Raw genomic sequence first — 18,003 nt, 5'->3', positions numbered from 1 at the left:
TAATTACATAGTCAATTCAGGGTGTCTACCTATTTATGCCAGATGAAACCACTAGAAAACCCTCTGGCCCTGTGGATTATCAGGGGAGTTTTGGAGTTGAAGCAGGACATCATCAATTCCACTATCCTAATTTAGCTAAGAGCTGAATCCATGTATCCACCTACCCCCAGAAATAAGGAAAGAGGTTTCCAAGTCCAGTTGTTGATTACCTCTATCCTATGCAATCCACCATATGAATCTGGATCAAATCTTTTTAATTATAAACTGTTCATATAATTCCTTCTCTTGCATCTTTTAATACCATTTAAAGGGTATAAAAGCAAAGGAATGTTGCCAAAATGTTAATGATGTGTGTCATTAAATGATGTGTTTACTCTTTTTCAAGATGACATTTCATTTCTCCCCATAATCCATCACAAATGTCTTCATAATTATGCACAAACTTGACAACTCTTTTAGCTATTTCTATTCCTCAAATTTGACCTTTAAGCAAGGGATCAGTAGACATTTCTCCTTCAATGATAGTTACAGCCTCATGGGAGTTTCCCTATGATTAATAGAATAGAGAAAGTCTTGAGCTTGGTTCATGGATAAATGAACTTGATGTACTGGTGTAAACTGAAAATTTGCAGCTTTAGGACTGTAGTTCTATTCAAGTGTAGCCCTAAAACACCCAACGTTAGGGAGAAATCCCTCCCATTGCCAGAGTGTCACGTAGCACACTTGACCATATTCTTCATACAGAGTTAAGAAGTGGTGTGAAAAAAGATCTACCACACCTCTAGACAGTGACGAATGGTGGTTTGTCAGTCAAAAGTTTGGATAAAGATTTGAATATTAGAAATGATTTGGGGTGAAGAGGAATGACAATGGACTCTATGAAGTATTGGCACAATATAAAGAATGGCCTTTTCTGCTTTTTATTGTTATTTCTTCATAAACTAGACTCAGTTTATCAGATGTTATTCTTAAGTTTTGGCAGATACTTTATTAGCTTGCATGATGGCCCCCCAAAATATATGTCCACGTTCTAATGCCTAAAACCTGTTAAGATTACCTTATTTGCAAAAAGGGACTTTGCAGGTACAATTTAGTTAAGAATCTTGAGATGAAATCTTCCTGAATTATGCTTAAGTCCATTTAAAACACTCTTTGAGACTTAAGAGAAAACATACTGAAAAAGCAAAAACACAGAGGGGAAGGTCATGTGAAGACAGAGGCAGAGATTGGATTGAGATAGCCACAAACCAACAAATATGACAGTCATTAAAAGCTGAAAATGGTGAGGAACGGAATCTCCCCTCAAACTCTGAGCAGCAGTGTGGCTCAGATGACACTCGGATTTCTGAATTCTGGCCACAAAAACTGCGAGAAAATAATTTTCTTTTGTTTTAAACCACTCATTTTTGATAATGTATTACAGTAGCTACAAGAAACTAATACAGTAGGGGCACCTGGGTGGCTCAGTGGGTTAAAGCCTCTGCCTTCAGCTCAGGTCATGATCTCAGGGTCCTGGGATCAAGCCCCACATCGAGCCCCACATCGTACTCTCTGCTCAGCAGGGAGCCTGCTTCCCCCCTCCCCCGCTCTCTGCCTCTCTGACTACTTGTGATCTCTGTCAAATAAATAAAATCTTAAAAAAAAAACCTAATACAGTAACTTTAATTTATATTATGATGAAAGTAGAAATTTCCTAAGATTTAAATAAATTTATGTAGAATTTAATTGTTCCAAGTAATCTAATTTCTAGTAGCAATTTTTTTTTTTTGAGAGAGAGCACACATGTGGACAAATGTGGACAAATGAGCTAAGGAAGGGGGAGAGGGAAGGCATCTCAAGAAGACTCCATGATGAGCACAGAGCCTGAATGGTGCTTGATCTCAGGACCCTAAGATCATGATATGTACCAAAATCAAGTCTCAGATATTTAACCAACTAAGCCACCCAGGTACCTCATCTAGTGGTATTTTAAAAATTAATACAAATATGCTTTATAAACCCTTCTGAAAAAGAGTTACATTTTCCTCCTTTCTTTTTCTTTAATCTATTTCTAAAATGTTTAAATATCTGGCTATTTCTTAGAAAAATTTAGTATTAAAATTCGAATTAATCTGGTGAGAATAATAAAAGAGGAGTGTCAAGTACAAGAAAAAGATAACATTTATTACCATTGTGATACCCAATGAATGTTGTTGAAATATAATTTGTGATATTTCCCCTGTGAGAATGAATTTTTATAGCACTGCCTAGAGTATTAATAAGTCCATTACTCACTTGTTCGCTAAACCATTGTTCAATGCCAAAAAAAGGAGGGGGGGTGCAAAACAGATGACAACTATAACAGCTCCTTTGCTTAGAATAAATTTTATACAGAAAAAGAGTACTGATTGTATATATCTTTAATTTGATCCAACAAGATGGATACATGTGCAAAGAACTTTCAGTGAGGTCACTTAAATTTGTAGACTAGAAAATTTTATGATGTCTTAGAAAACTTAAACCATTCTTATATTTTCTCAGTAACATAGTTATTGGTAAATTATTGGTAATTAACTCTGCTGTAATAGTTACAAATTACAAAGGAAAAAATATTCTTTTTTCAAATAAAGGAAAAATTATGATGGTCAAGGATCATTGTACATCAAGCAATATATTATAATATATATTTGAATTCATAAGCAAATACTGTCTACAGGGTCTTTGTTAAAATACTACTTAGGCTTCTGGAATTTTTCTTTGCCTTTCATTGGTTAACAGTTACTCCAACTTTTCCTTAAAACTTATCCCCCAATTTTCTTTTGTACCAAGGAAAATATGCCAAAGATAGCTTAAATTGTTCTATACCATTGGCTATACTAGTCCAGTATTTTATTTAGTAAGCATTAAAGAATTAATGAGGAATTATCTGTCAGAACACTTTAAGGGTCTCCATAAAGCAATACATTCACAATGCCCTGTAGCTTATTGAATAATAAGCTATGTCTCCAGCTTTTAACTTATGATTGAAATTTACCATTTGGCTTTCAATTCCTTCCTTGGCAATTGACCTATGAATAGTCAATCCAGGGAATCATGTAGATAAGTACTCTTAAGTTGGTATATTTAGTTTCCTCATAAGGAGTTTTGATAGTACTTCTAATGGTAATAGCAGTAGTAATTGCTCCATTCTGGAGGGATTATAGTGAGTTAGAAATATTTTATATATCAGAAAAAATAGCTGTTTGCAAGTGGATAAAGTATGTCATATTCAGTTTGTTTGCATGTGTAGTTATGAGACAATCTTAAGAAGACTGTCCAGGATAATTACCGTAATTCAGTATTGCTAATACAATATTTCACAAGGAAATAAAATGAGTTTTTCTGTGTTTGACACAAATGCACACTTAATGTCATTAGTTATTGAGGATTTTAAAAATTGTTTTAGCAAAGCTTGAAGCTATATTCTAAGCGTGTTAGAAGGTAGGAATTATGAATAAGGCATATTATAGGTGTGAAATGATAATATTCTTTACTCATTTTGTCATACAGTTATTTCTATGGAACTAAATGAACAATCTCCTATAGTATGCTTTCTTAACCAAATGTGATTTAGCTGCATATGATAGTAAACTAGATATGGGAGAATTCATTAACTCTTTCAGAAACTCACAGCACCATTAGAGTCACTACAATAATGTGGAAAATTACTAACAAAAGGACTTGTATGTGATGAAACTTTCACAGTTGATCATTTATGATTTAGACATTCTTAATTTAGATTTTTATTTTACTAAATGGTACATTATTTATAAATCACTGAGTTTTAACATATTTGCTTTCAAGTGTATAGAGTAGACTTAAATTTCAATCATCTCCTGCACATCAGGGGCTATTCCTTTCCTGGACTGCTTTCTCTTACCAACTTCTAAGCCTACTTGGTGTCATGACACTGAGAAAATTCAGTCTTAATACCTGAGGGGAATGTGATGGGTGAGTGCCTTTGTATCTGAAGAGATTTTATGGAATATGGTTTTGAGTACCTTATTTATGTATTTGGAAAATATTCATCTATTTCCAGTTTCTTAAGAATGGAGATTGTCTTTCTGTTCTGTAAAGGTAAAATTGATTACTCTTCTCCTTCCTTGTTCTTAGCTGTACATGTTGCACGAATCCTTTTTTTAATAATACCAATCACTTTCCAAACTGCTAAATACAATGTTTTTAATTCAAAATTAAATTTTCCAAGGAAAATAAGATGGTAAAGAATTATAGATTTTTTTAACCTTATCTGTTAATTTTAGGCAATAATTTTCAGCCCTGGCTAGGTATTAAACTTGATCTTCACAACTGGATCTTGATTTTTAAAAACAAAATCTCTGCTCTTCAGATTATAGTAGTAGTACTACATTGTATTCACTCTTTTGTAACATTTTTAAATTTACATTTTGCCACTAAATTTCATTCATTATGTTAATTCAGTTGTAGTTTATTTCCATTATTGAATTGTCATTTTTTGTATATAAGTATACCACAGTATGATTACCCATTCTCCACTGAATAAATTTTAGGACTGATTTCAGTTCTACTGTTTTGTTATTACAATTAATGTTTCTATGCACATCTTAGAAATGTCCTAAGTATACATATATCATATATATCATATCATATATATATGATACATATATCATATATATCATATATCACATATCATATATCTGATATATACATATATCAGAAGGCTTGATTACAGAGACATCTCGTTGATTTATGTTCAACCACATAATACCAGATAATACCAGATAATATCACATAATACCAGAATGTATTTTCTTTTCTTTTTCAAAAGATTTTATTTGAAAGAGAGTGTGTATGTGTGCACAGGCAGGGTGGGACAGAGGTAGAGGAGCTAGAGTCCTAAGCAGACTCCATACTTAACACTGAGCCCAACACAGGGCTCCATCCCATGACCATGGGATCATGACCTGAGCCCAAACCAAGAGTTGGATGTATAACCAACAGCACCACTCATGGCCCCTCCAGATTGTATTTTCAAAGAAACAGCTGTAGTTTATCTTCCTATAGCAATTTGCCTGGTGATTTGATTTTTCAACACTTGAAATGATCAAACTTTTATTTATTTTTACAATTCTAATGAGTATTATATAGTTATTTTCTGTAGTCTTTATTTCATTTCCTTAATTATGAAATATACTTCTTTGCACATGGTAAAATGAATAGTAGTATAATATATATGTGTGTGTGTGTATATATATATATATATATATATAGTAGTGAATACACTACCACCTTATGTTTAGAGGCAAGTTTAGGAGTGTTATTGGGCCTCAAAGACATAATGTTGTCTACCTAGTACTTTAAAATAATATGACAGTAGAAAATGTTTGCATGTTATTTTAACTGAATTGAGGTGTAATTTATATAATAATATATCATTACACTTTGATTAGCTTATTATGTATACATTTGTGTAACCATTAATATAATCAAGATATAGAGCACCTTTATAATCCTAAGAAAGCTCTCTTGTGACCCTTCCTATTAAAGCCTTGCCTACTGCAGTTTCCAGGCACCACATAAACAATATATTGTGCCTTAATATAAATCTCAATTATACAGAGTATATTTTTTGGCCATAGTCAATTAAATAACACAGAACTGAAAAATCCACCAAAATTTGGCTACTGCATGACAAAGCTAAATGGTTCATGGGCAAATAAAAATTATAGAAATGAAATATGTTGAATCATATGCCTTTGAAAAGATGTGTATCCTGTTTTGTTGTTGTTGGGAGCATTGATCTACAAATGTCAAATAGGTTAAGTTGATTATTAATAGTGAAGTCTTCCTTATCCATACTGATTTTCTATTATACAATGACTAAGAGTCATTGATTTTTATTTCTGTCCAATTTGTCATATATTAGAAAGTTTTATAGTGGACTCAAATATTTAAATTAGTTATGTTTTCTAGATGAATCAAATCCATTTGTCCTAAACCTTTTCTTCTAACACTCCTTGTTCTGAAACCTAGTTTGTGTGATAGTATAGTTGTTGAAGCTTTCTCATGCTGAATGTTTTCAGGGTATATGCATTTACATCCTTCAACCTTATCTATGCATTTTTATTTTTTATTTTTATTTTTGTTTATGAAGGCAACCAATAGTCCTGGCTTCCTTTTCATGCAATTTGACAATCTCAGTTCTCCATTTGAGGTATTAATGGTTACTTGGATCATTTGCAATTAATACAAGTTTGGATTTGATATGATTTAAGACTCATATTGTAATATGCTTCCTATTTGTTATTTGTTCCCTCTTCCTCCTTTTAAGTTAATCATCATCAAACACTTATTTTTTATAGTCAGTTTTAAAATGCATTTAACTTATATTTATGACATTCTTCCTATTACTTCAACACATAATATCAGAAACTTACAATAATATCATCTTACTTACTTCCCTTTTTTAATAATATTGGTGATTTGCTTTAAATACTATACATTACAAAACTCACAATGTATCATTAGTATTTCTGTTTTTTTGTTTTTTTTTTAAAGACTTTATTTATTCCCAAAACCAGACAAGGATCCCACCAAAAAAGAGAATTACAGACCCATATCCTTGATGAACACAGATGCGAAAATTCTCACCAAAATACTGGCCAATAGGATCCAACAGTACATTAAAAGGATTATTCACCACGACCAAGTGGGATTTATTCCAGGGCTGCAAGGTTGGTTCAACATCCGCAAATCCATCAATGTGATACAATACATTAATAAAAGAAAGAGTAAGAACCATATGATACTCTCAATAGATGCTGAAAAAGCGTTTGACAAAGTGCAGCATCCCTTCCTGATTAAAACTCTTCAAAGTGTAGGGATAGAAGGCACATACCTCAACATTATCAAAGCCATCTATGAAAAACCCACCGCAAATATCATTCTCAATGGAGAAAAACTGAAAGCTTTTCCGCTAAGGTCAGGAACACGGCAGGGATGTCCGTTATCACCACTGCTGTTCAATATAGTACTAGAAGTCCTAGCCTCAGCAATCAGACAACAAAAAGAAATTAAAGGCATCCAAATCGGCAAAGAAGAAGTCAAAGTATCACTCTTTGCAGATGATATGATACTATATGTGGAAAACCCAAAAGGCTCCACTCCAAAACTGCTAGAACTTATACAGGAATTCAGTAAAGTGTCAGGATATAAAGTCAATGCACAGAAATCAGTCGCATTTCTTTACACTAACAACAAGACAGAAGAAAGAGAAATTGAGGAGTCAGTCCCATTTACCATCGTACCCAAAACCATAAGATACCTAGGAATAAATCTAACCAAAGAGGCAAAGAATCTATACTCAGAAAACTATAAAGTACTCATGAAAGAAATTGAGGAAGACACAAAGAAATGGAAAAATATTCCATGCTCATGGATTGGAAGAACAAATATTGTGAAAATGTCTATTTTACCTAAAGCAATCTACACATTTAATGCAATCCCTATCAAAATCCCATCTATTTTTTTTAAAGAAATAGAACAAATAATCCTAAAATTTATATGGAACCAGAAAAGACCTCGAATAGCCAAAGGAATATTGAAAAAGAAAGCCAAAGTCGGTGGTATCACAATTCCAGACTTCAAGCTCTATTACAAAGCTGTCATCATCAAGACAGTATGGTACTGGCACAAAAACAGACATATAGACCAATGGAACAGAATAGAGAGCCCAGAAATAGACCCTCAACTCTATGGTCAACTAATCTTCGACAAAGCAGGAAAGAATATCCAATGGAAAAAAGACAGCCTCTTCAACAAATGGTGCTGGGAAAATTGGACAGCCACATGCAGAAAAATGAAATTGGACTATTTCCTTACACCACACACGAAAATAGACTCAAAGTGGATGAAGGACCTCAATGTGCGAAAGGAATCTATCAAAATCCTTGAGGAGAATGCAGGCAGCAACCTCTTTGACCTCCACCGCAGCAACTTCTTCCTAGGAACATCGCCAAAGGCGACAGAAGCAAGGGCAAAAATGAACTATTGGGATTTCATCAAGATCAAAAGCTTTTGCACAGCAAAGGAAACAGTTAACAAAACCAAAAGACAACTGACAGAATGGGAGAAGATATTTGCAAACGACATATCAGATAAAGGGCTCGTATCCAGAATCTATAAAGAGCTTATCAAACTCAATACCCAAAGAACAAATAATCCAGTCAAGAAATGGGCAGAGGACATGAACAGACATTTCTGCAAGGAAGACATCCAGATGGCCAACAGACACATGAAAAAATGCTCCACATCACTCGGCATCAGGGAAATACAAATCAAAACCACAATGAGATACCACCTCACACCAGTCAGAATGGCTAAAATTAACAAGTCAAGAAATGACAGATGCTGGCGAGGATGCGGAGAGAGGGGAACCCTCCTACACTGTTGGTGGGAATGCAAGCTGGTGCAACCACTCTGGAAAACAGTGTGGAGGTTCCTCAAAAAACTGAAAATAGAGCTACCCTACGACCCAGCAATTGCACTCCTGGGTATATATCCTAAAGATACAAACGTGGTGCTCCGAAGGGGCACGTGCACCCGAATGTTTATAGCAGCAATGTCCACAATAGCCAAACTGTGGAAAGCGCCTAGATGTCCATCAACAGATGAATGGATAAAGAAGATGTGGTATATATACACAATGGAATACTATGCAGCCATCAAAAGACATGAAATTTTGCCATTTGCGACGACGTGGATGGAACTAGAGGGTATCATGCTTAGCGAAATAAGTCATTCGGAGAAATATAACTATCATATGATCTCTTTGATATGAGGAAGTGGAGATGCAAGGTGGGGGGGTTTGGGGGGAGGTAGGAAAAGAAAAAATGAAAAGATGGGATTGGGAGGGAGACAAACCATAAAAGACTCAATCTCAAGAAACAGACTGAGGGTTGCGGGGGGGAAGGGGGATGGGAGAGGGTGGTGGGGAAATGGACATTGGGGAGGGTATGTGCTATGATGAGTGCTGTGAAATGTGTAAACCAGACGATTCACAGACCTGTACCCCTGGGGATAAAAATACATTATATGTTTATTAAAATAAAAAAAAAAAAAAAAAAAAAAAAAAAAAGACTTTATTTATTTATTTGACAGACAGAGATCACAAGTAGGCAGAGAGGCAGGCAGAGAGAGAGAGAGGGAAGCAGGCTCCCTGCTGTGCAGAGAGCCCAACGCGGGGCCTGATCCCAGGACCCTGGCACTATGACCCACGCCGAAGGTAAAGGCCTTAACCCACTGAGTTACCAGGGCACCCCAGTATTTTTGTTTTTAACCACAATTATGTTTTAATAAAATTAAATAGAAAAACATAACCAATATTTACTCCGTATTTATGATCCCTATCAATCTTCATTTCTTCATGTATCCTAATTTCCATCTGCAACTCTGCTAGGTATCCTTAGTTCACATTCATCTTCAACATATTTTTTCTGGGTATAGAATCCTAACTTAATGGGCCTTTCCTCTATCCACAACACCTTAACATATTAAAAAGGTTATTGACTTCATGTTTGCGTAGTTTCAGAGAAATCAGCTCTTTTGCTTATCTGCATTACTCATTGTTGCTCTATTTTCTCTTTGTCACATGTTTGCACTAGTTTTATTACAGTGGATCTTAGTTTGGTTTTCTTTTTTTCCTTTGTATAGGCTCTGGGGTATTCCTAAATTTGTGTTACCTATTAATGTTTAAAATTTTAATCAAACTTAGAGAACAGAATTCCACTTTAGGATCACAATGCAAGGTAGGTGGACTCTGAACTCACTTCCATGAAACACACCAAATTACATCAAACACAATTCCTCCTGAAGAACTAGGGGTGACTGAACTGCTTCTGAACAGCCAAATATAAAGAGAATGGCAAGAGAACAGCAAGGGAGAAGAGATACTGTAACAAAGGGAACCCCTACTCTCAACAGTGCAAATGGCAGTGGGGAGGGTTAGTATTAAGACCAGGAACATATCCCTTTGTCCAAGAGCAAAGGAAAGAAAAAAAAAAAAAAAAAAAGCAAGCTGTGGATTACAAGAGAAACTAACATATGCAACAGACAACACTAGAAATCTGCCAAGCTGCAAATTTGCTATGGGAAAGCTCTCCAAGTCAGAGGGACTGGAGAAAGACACAACTTAAGTTTCCATGGCACCTTAAAAATCTAGACTGGAGCAGAGTTCAGACCCTGTAGCAAGTGGATCTGGTCCTCTCAATGAACTTATTACCTTGAGTCCATTGTCCACAAGCGCACGCCAGCTCTAGTCACACTGTGGCACAGAAAAGAGGCTGCAGTTTAAAAGGGCCAGTGAATTTCAAGAACACTTTCTTCCTCTCCACCTTAAAAGCCCAGACTTGAGCAGGATATGGATGCCATAAAGGGCAGATTCAGATGCCATGATTACTGGCACACACACACAAAAAATCTCAGTATAGAAATGAGCACCCCCCCCCAAAAGTGTGGGAAGTTATTTCCCCAACCACCTTAAAAGCCCAGACTGGAGTATAGTCTGGATCATCATGAGCTTGTGACCTCAGGAAGTCCAGGGCCACAAACCCAAGAAACTTACCCTGTAGTGTGGGAACACAGAAAAGAAACCATGGTTTTTGTGTGTGTGTATGTTGGGTTTTTTGTTGTATTTTGTTTGTTAGTTTTGGCTTTTTTGTTTTAGTTTTTGTTTTTTGTTTTGTTTTACTTTTTAAGATTTGTCTTGTTTTTATTTTCTTTTGATTTCCTGGTCTCTTTTTAAATTTTTTTCTAGTTTTTTTTTTCTTTTATTTTTTCTTGTTTCTCTTGTCTTTACTCTTTCTGTAAAAAGCCATGGTTTAAAAGAGAAAGTAGCATATATAGCCACAGCCCCCGTGAGCCAACTAAAGTCACCAAATACATACAGTCTATAGGGAATACAATACACTAGAATACAATACAATAGAAATATCTGTTTCACATAATCCACAGAAACAAAGAAGAAAGTCAAGCAAAATGAGGAGAAAGGAATATTCACCCAAAGAAAGAAGAAGAAAAAAACCTTAGGAAAAAAACTAGGGGTGCCTGGGTGGCTCACTGGGTTAAAGCCTCTGCTTTCAGCTCAGGTCATGATACCAGGGTCCTGGGATCGAGTCCTGCATCAGGCTCTCTGCTTCAGCAGGGAGCCTGCTCCCCTCCCCCCACCCTCTGCCTACCTCTGCCTACTTGTGATCTCTGTCTGTCAAATAAATAAATAAAATCTTAAAAACAAAAAAACAAACAAAAACCACTAAATGACACAGAGATAAGCAATATGTTTGATAAAAATTTTAAATTAATGATTGCAAAGATACTAACTAGGCTGGGAAAAAGAGTCAAAGAACTTGGTGAGACTTTCAATAAAAAGAAAGTAGTAAAGAGAACCAGAGTTGAAGAATACAATAACTGGGATAAAAAAAAACATGGTAGAGGAAATCACAGTATATCAGAAGATACAGAAGAAAATACCAGTGATCTAGAAGAAAGGGTAATGCAAAACTCATAAGTTTAATAGCAAGAAGAGAAAAGCATTTTTTAAAATGAGCATAGGTTAAGAGAACTCTTGAACAACAACAAGTGAAGAAATATTCACAGTATAAGGGTCCCCACAGAAGAGAGAGATAAAGGTAAAAAAAATAATTGAGGAAATTACTGAACACATCCTTCACCTAGGAAAGAAACAGACATCTAAGTCAAAGAAGTATAGGGAGTTCCAAACAAGATGAGCCCAAGTGGGTCCACACAGTGGTGTACAATAATTAAAATACCAAAGTTTAAAGATAGAGAATCTTAAAAGCAGCAAAAGAGAAACAAAAATTTACCTAAAGGGAAAACCTGTAAGATTACTAGCTGATTTTCAGCAAAGCATTTTAGGCAAGAAGATAGTAGCACCACATAATCTAAGTGCTCCAAGAACAAACCTACAACCAAGATTATTCTACCTAGCAAGGTTATCACTTAAATTTGAAGGAGATACAGCATTTCCCAGACAAACAAAAGATAAAGGAGTTTATCACCGCTAAACCAGCCTTACAAGAAATGTCAAAGGAACATCTGTAACTGGACAAAAATTGGCTATAATTAGACATAAGAAAAAATACAAATTAAAAAATGTGAAAAATGAAGCATATATCTAAAAAGTGGACAAAGGTGTAAAAAGGGAAGATGAGAAGATAAGGAAAAAAGGATTTTTTTTAGCATGTGTTTGAACTTAAATGATCATCAAATTAATATGGACTGCTCTTTACACAGAATATTCCATATGAATCTCATGCTAAGTATAAACCCAAAACCTATGACACACAAAATAGAGTGAAAGAAAGCCAAATAAAGCACTACAGATGCCCACTAACAAAGAAATAAAAGAAGAATAAAAACAAAGAACTAAAAAAAAAAAAAAATTAAAAATGACAGTAAGTACATATTCAATAATTACTTTAAATGTAAATGGCCTAAAAACTCCAATCAAAAGACAGAGTGGCAGAATGTTAAAAAAGAGGGAAAAAAAGAAAAAAAGAAAGAAAAGAGAAAAGAAATAAAACCCATCTATATGCCGCCTACAAGAGACTCACCTCATACCTAAACAAGTACACAGACTAAAAGTGAAGGAATGGAAAAGAATTTACCATGCAAATGGAAGCAGGGAAAACAAAAACAAAAACAAAACAAAATAAACAAACAACAAACAAACAAACAAAAAAACCAGGGCAGCAATACTTACCCCAGACAAAACAGACTTTTAAATAAGGAGTGTAACAAGAGACAAAGAAGGTCGATTTCATAAACATAAAAGGATAAATCCAACAAGTAGATAGAACAATTATAAATGTCTACCCAACACTGGAGCACTAAATACATAAAACAAATATTAGTGAACATAAAGAGAGAAATTGATGATAATACAATAATAGTAAGGAACATTAATACTCCACTTCCATCAATAGATAGGAGATCCAGATAGAAAATCAATAAGTAAACAAAGTCTGAATAACACATTGAACCAAATGGACATAACAGATAAATGTGCAAAAACAAAAGAATATACATTCTTTTCAAGTGCATATAGAACAATATCTAGAGTAGATCACACATGAAACTATAAAATAAACCTCAATAACTTTGATTGAAATCATACCATGCATCAGTTCTGACCACAATGATATGAAACAAGAAATCACAAGGAGAAAAAAAAGCTGGAAAAAACAAACAGATGAAAATGGAAAACAGGATACTAAACAACCAAGAGGTCAATGAAGCAATCAAAGAAGAAATAAGAAAATATATGGAGATAAATGAAAATGAAAGCACAACAGTCTAAAATCTCTGGGACAGAGTGAAAGAAGTTCTAAAAGGAAAGTATAAACCCATACAAGCCTACCTCAAGAAACATGAAAAAAAGCAATAAGCAATCTAAACTTAACCTTAAAAGAACTAGAAAAAAGAAGAAACAAAACCCAAGGTGAGTAGAGGAAAGAAAAAATAAAATCAGGGTAGAAATAAATGATGTAAAGACTTAAAGAAATGGAAAAAATATCAAAGAAATGAAGAACAAATTCCTTGAAACAGTAAACAAAATTGATAAACCTTAAGCCAGACTCATCAAGAAAAAAAAATGAGAAAAAAAATAAAAAAAATAAATCAGAAAGGAGAGATAAGAATTAACAACTGATACCACAGAGATACAAAGGATTATAAGAGAGTACTATGGAAAATTATGTGTCAACAAACTGATCAATCTGGAAGAAATGGATCAATTCCTAGAAATATGCAATCTTCCAAAACTGAACCAGGAAGAAATAGAAAATTTGAATATACCAATACAAGTAACAAAAGTGAATTGGTAATAAAAAATAAAACAAAATTTTTTAAAAATCAAAAAAATACTAAAAAATAAAAGTCCAGGACCAGATGGATTTACAAGTGAATTCTACCAGACATTTAAAGAAGAGTTACAGAAGGGTTAATACCTATTCTTCTGAAACTATTCCAAAAAATACAAAAGGAAACCTCCCAAATACATTCTGTGGGGCCAATATTATTCTATTACCAAAACCAGAAAAAGACACCACAAAAAGAAAAGTACAGACCAATATCCCCTATAAATGTAGGGCAAAAATCCTCAACAAAATGCTAGTCAACTGTGTGTAATACATTAATACATCACATCAGCAAAATGAAAGATCCAAATCATATGATCATCTCAATGGATGCAAAAAAAGTGTATGACAATATATAATATTCATTCATGATAAAAACTCAATGAAATGAAGTTTGGGGGACATACCTCAACATAATAAAGGCCATATACAAAAAACCTGCAGATAATATTATCTGCAAAAGTGAAAAATAGAACTTTTCCTCTAAGGTCTGAAACAAGAAGAATGTCCACTCTCATCATTTTTATTCAACATATTACTTTAAGTCCTAGCCATAGCACTGAGACAAGAAAAAGAACTAGGCATCCATATAGGTAAGGAAGAATTTGAACTGTCATTATGTGCAGATGACAGGATACTATACATAGAAAATCCTTAAAAGTCCACCAAAAGACCAGTATAAGTAATAAAAAAAAATTCAATAAAATGTCAGGATACAAAATTAATACCCAGAATTCAGTAGTATTTATATACAACAAAGTCACAGAAAGAGAAATTTAAAAAACACCATTTACAATTGCACCAAAAAGAATAAAGTACTTAGGAACAAACTTAACAAAAGAAGTTAAAGACCTATACATTGAAAATTGTAAACAATGATGAAAGAAATTATAGATGACATAAAAAAAAGGAAAGATATTCCATACTTGTGAATTGGAAGAATATTGTTAAAACTATTGGGTAATAAAAATATTACCCAAAGCAACCTATAAGTATAGTTCAATCCCTAACAAAATACCAAGAGCATTTTTCACAAAACTAGAACAAATAATACTGTAATTTGTACGGAACCAGAAAAGACCCTGAACAGCGAAAATAATCCTGAGAAACAAAGCTGGAGGTAGTCAGAATTCCAGATTTCAAGTTATAGTACAAAACTGTAGTAATCAAAACAGTAGGTCTTGGCACAGAAATAAACACATAGATCAATGGAACAGAATGGAGACCCCAGAAACAAACTCACATTTATATGGCCAATTAATCTATGACAAAGGGGGCAAGTATTATAATGAAGAAAGTCTTTTCAATAAATGATGCTGACGAAACTGGACAGTTACATGTAAAAGAATCAAACTAGACTACTTTCTAATATTATACATAAAAATAAACTCAAAATCAATTAAAGACATAAGTGTGAGACTTAAAACCATAAAAATTCCAGAAGAGAACACAAGCAGTAAGTTCTCTGACATTAGCCATAGCAACATATTTCTTGGTATGTATCCTCAGGCAAGGGAAATAAAAGCAAAAATAAACTATTGAGACTATACCAAAGTAAAAAGACAATCTACTGAATGAGAAAATATATTTTCCAAAGATATATAAGGGGTTAATATCCAAAATAAACAACTTATGCAACTCAACACCCCAAAACAAACAAAACAAAAATCCAATTAAAAATTGGGCAGAGGGGGACGCCTGGGTGGCTCAGTTGGTTAAGCAGCTGCCTTCAGCTCAGGTCATGATCCCAGGGTCTTGGGATCGAGTCCCACATCGGGCTCCTTGCTCAGTGGGGAGCCTGCTTCTCCCTCTGCCTCTGCCTGCCTCTCTGTCTGCCTGTGCTCACTCTCTCTGACAAATGAATAAATATATGTGCTGCCAAAGCGAGCACTGACAAATGAATAAATAAAAAATCTTTTAAAAAAAAAATTGGGCAGAGGACCCAAAAATACTTTTTTCAAAGAAGACATACAGCTGGCCAACAGACACATGAAAAGATGCTCAACATCACTAATTAGGGAAACACAAATCAATACCACATGAGGTATCACCTCAAACCTTTTAGAATGACTAAAATCAAGAAGACAAGAAATAAGTGTTGGGAAGGATGAGGAGAAAAAGGAAGACTGTGCAGTGTTGGTAGAAGTGTAAATTGGTATGGACACTATGGAAAACAGGATGGAGGTTCCTCAAAAGTTAAAAATAGAAATACTATATGATTCATTAATTCCACTACTGGATATTCCCCTAGGGAAAACAAGAACAGTAACTTGATAAGACACCTGCACCCCTATGTTTATTGCAGCATTATTTACAAGAACCAAGACATGGAAACAATCTAAGTATCCATCAATAAACAAATGGATAAGGGAAATGGACACACACACACAATGGAATATTACACAGCCATTAAAATGGATGGTGCTGTGTCATTTGAGACAACATGAGTGGACCTAAAGGGTATTCTGCCAAGTGAAAAAAGTCAGATTAATGTAGTTGTGATTCTACCCATAAATTGACTCTTAAAAAAATGAACAAAAAACAGAATTAGAACTTTAAATACAGAGAACAGTATGATGTTGCCAGAGTGGAGGGCATTGGTGGTTTGGGAAAATGGGTAAAAGAGAGAGGGACATATAGGTCTCCAGTCATGGAATAGGTAAGTCATGGCAAGAAAAAACTAAGCATAATGAATACAGTCAATTATAACATAATAGTGATGTAACGAGGTGGATGATAGCTATACTCATAACAAACATAGCATAATGTATAAACCTGTCAAATCACTAAGTTGTATACCTGAAATTAATGTAACATTGCATAACAACTATATTAAAAAAAAACTCATAAATCATTTGTCATTCTTCTATTCAAATATTTTTCTGGACCTCATTCCTTTTGAGACTCCAATTATACATAGTATAAGACAGCCTGAAATTGTTCTAAAGGCAGTGATTCACTGTTCTCTCAATGCTTTAATTTGGAAATATATTGTTATATATTTTTTATAAAACCTCCTAATGCATAATCTACTGCTAATCCCACAGAGCAAAATTTAAATTTCATGTATTTAATTTTTAATATCTTGAAATTCCATTCTATTCTATATCTTCATTTTCTATTGTCAATATATTTAGGTTTTCTTTCAAATAATCCAATGTTTTATAATTTCTAATTTAAGGTTCTGTTCTGGTAATTCTAGGACCTCTGTCACTTCTGCGTTAGTTTATATTGATTGACTCTTTGCTTGTTTATATGTCACATATTTCTGCTTCTTGAAAAGTCTGGTAATTTTCTATTGCATGCTAGACATTGTAAAAATTATGTTGTCTATTATCTCTAATTTGCTGTCCTCTATTAAAGATTGTTAAACTTTGTTCCAGCAAGTACTTTAATTGGTCTCTACATGCTTAATTTTTCATTTCATTAATAATTCAAGATTTTTTGATTTATTATTACTTTCATATCTTCTAATCACAGTCACAAGCTTATCTCTATGCACAATTACAGGGTCATTGTCAGGCTCACCTTGTTTGTTTCACTTCTCACAGTGATCAGGTTTCTTCATCACTCTGTGACTATTGTTTGAAAGCAACCATTTCCTTTTTCCCTTGTTTTATTATAGTCTACATTGGGAGGGTTAATTCATTTTTGTTGCCTTATCAGTGGCCAATGATGGAAGCCTGTGTACATTAGTTTTAATTTACACCCTATAATAAGTGATTGATGTATATAACTCACTCATATACACAACAGGGGTGGTTATAAGCATTAAAGAGATCCTAATACTGGAGCCAAATAGCAAATCTAAATGCCAGAAGATCAATGCTGCCTCGAATATTAGCAAAAAGACCGATTTTTTTCACTTGAGTAACTGGTGTTCAAATTATGGGTGTTTTACGGGTATAATTACCTTTTGTGTAGTGTTTTCTAGTGGCTCATTGGTCAACATATTAACATCTTTAGTGTCATTTTATGCCCCATCCTCTTTTCATTCTTTAAGAGTGCTATAAAATCTTTCATTTTATATTCTGTGGGAGAATATAAAGTACAAGTTTTTTTAGTTATGCTG

The sequence above is a fragment of the Martes martes genome, assembly GCF_963455335.1.
Source record: "Martes martes genome assembly, chromosome: 5".
NCBI lineage: Eukaryota > Metazoa > Chordata > Mammalia > Carnivora > Mustelidae > Martes > Martes martes.
The sequence above is the reverse complement of the archived record's forward strand: the minus strand, read 5'-3'. Positions refer to the sequence as shown.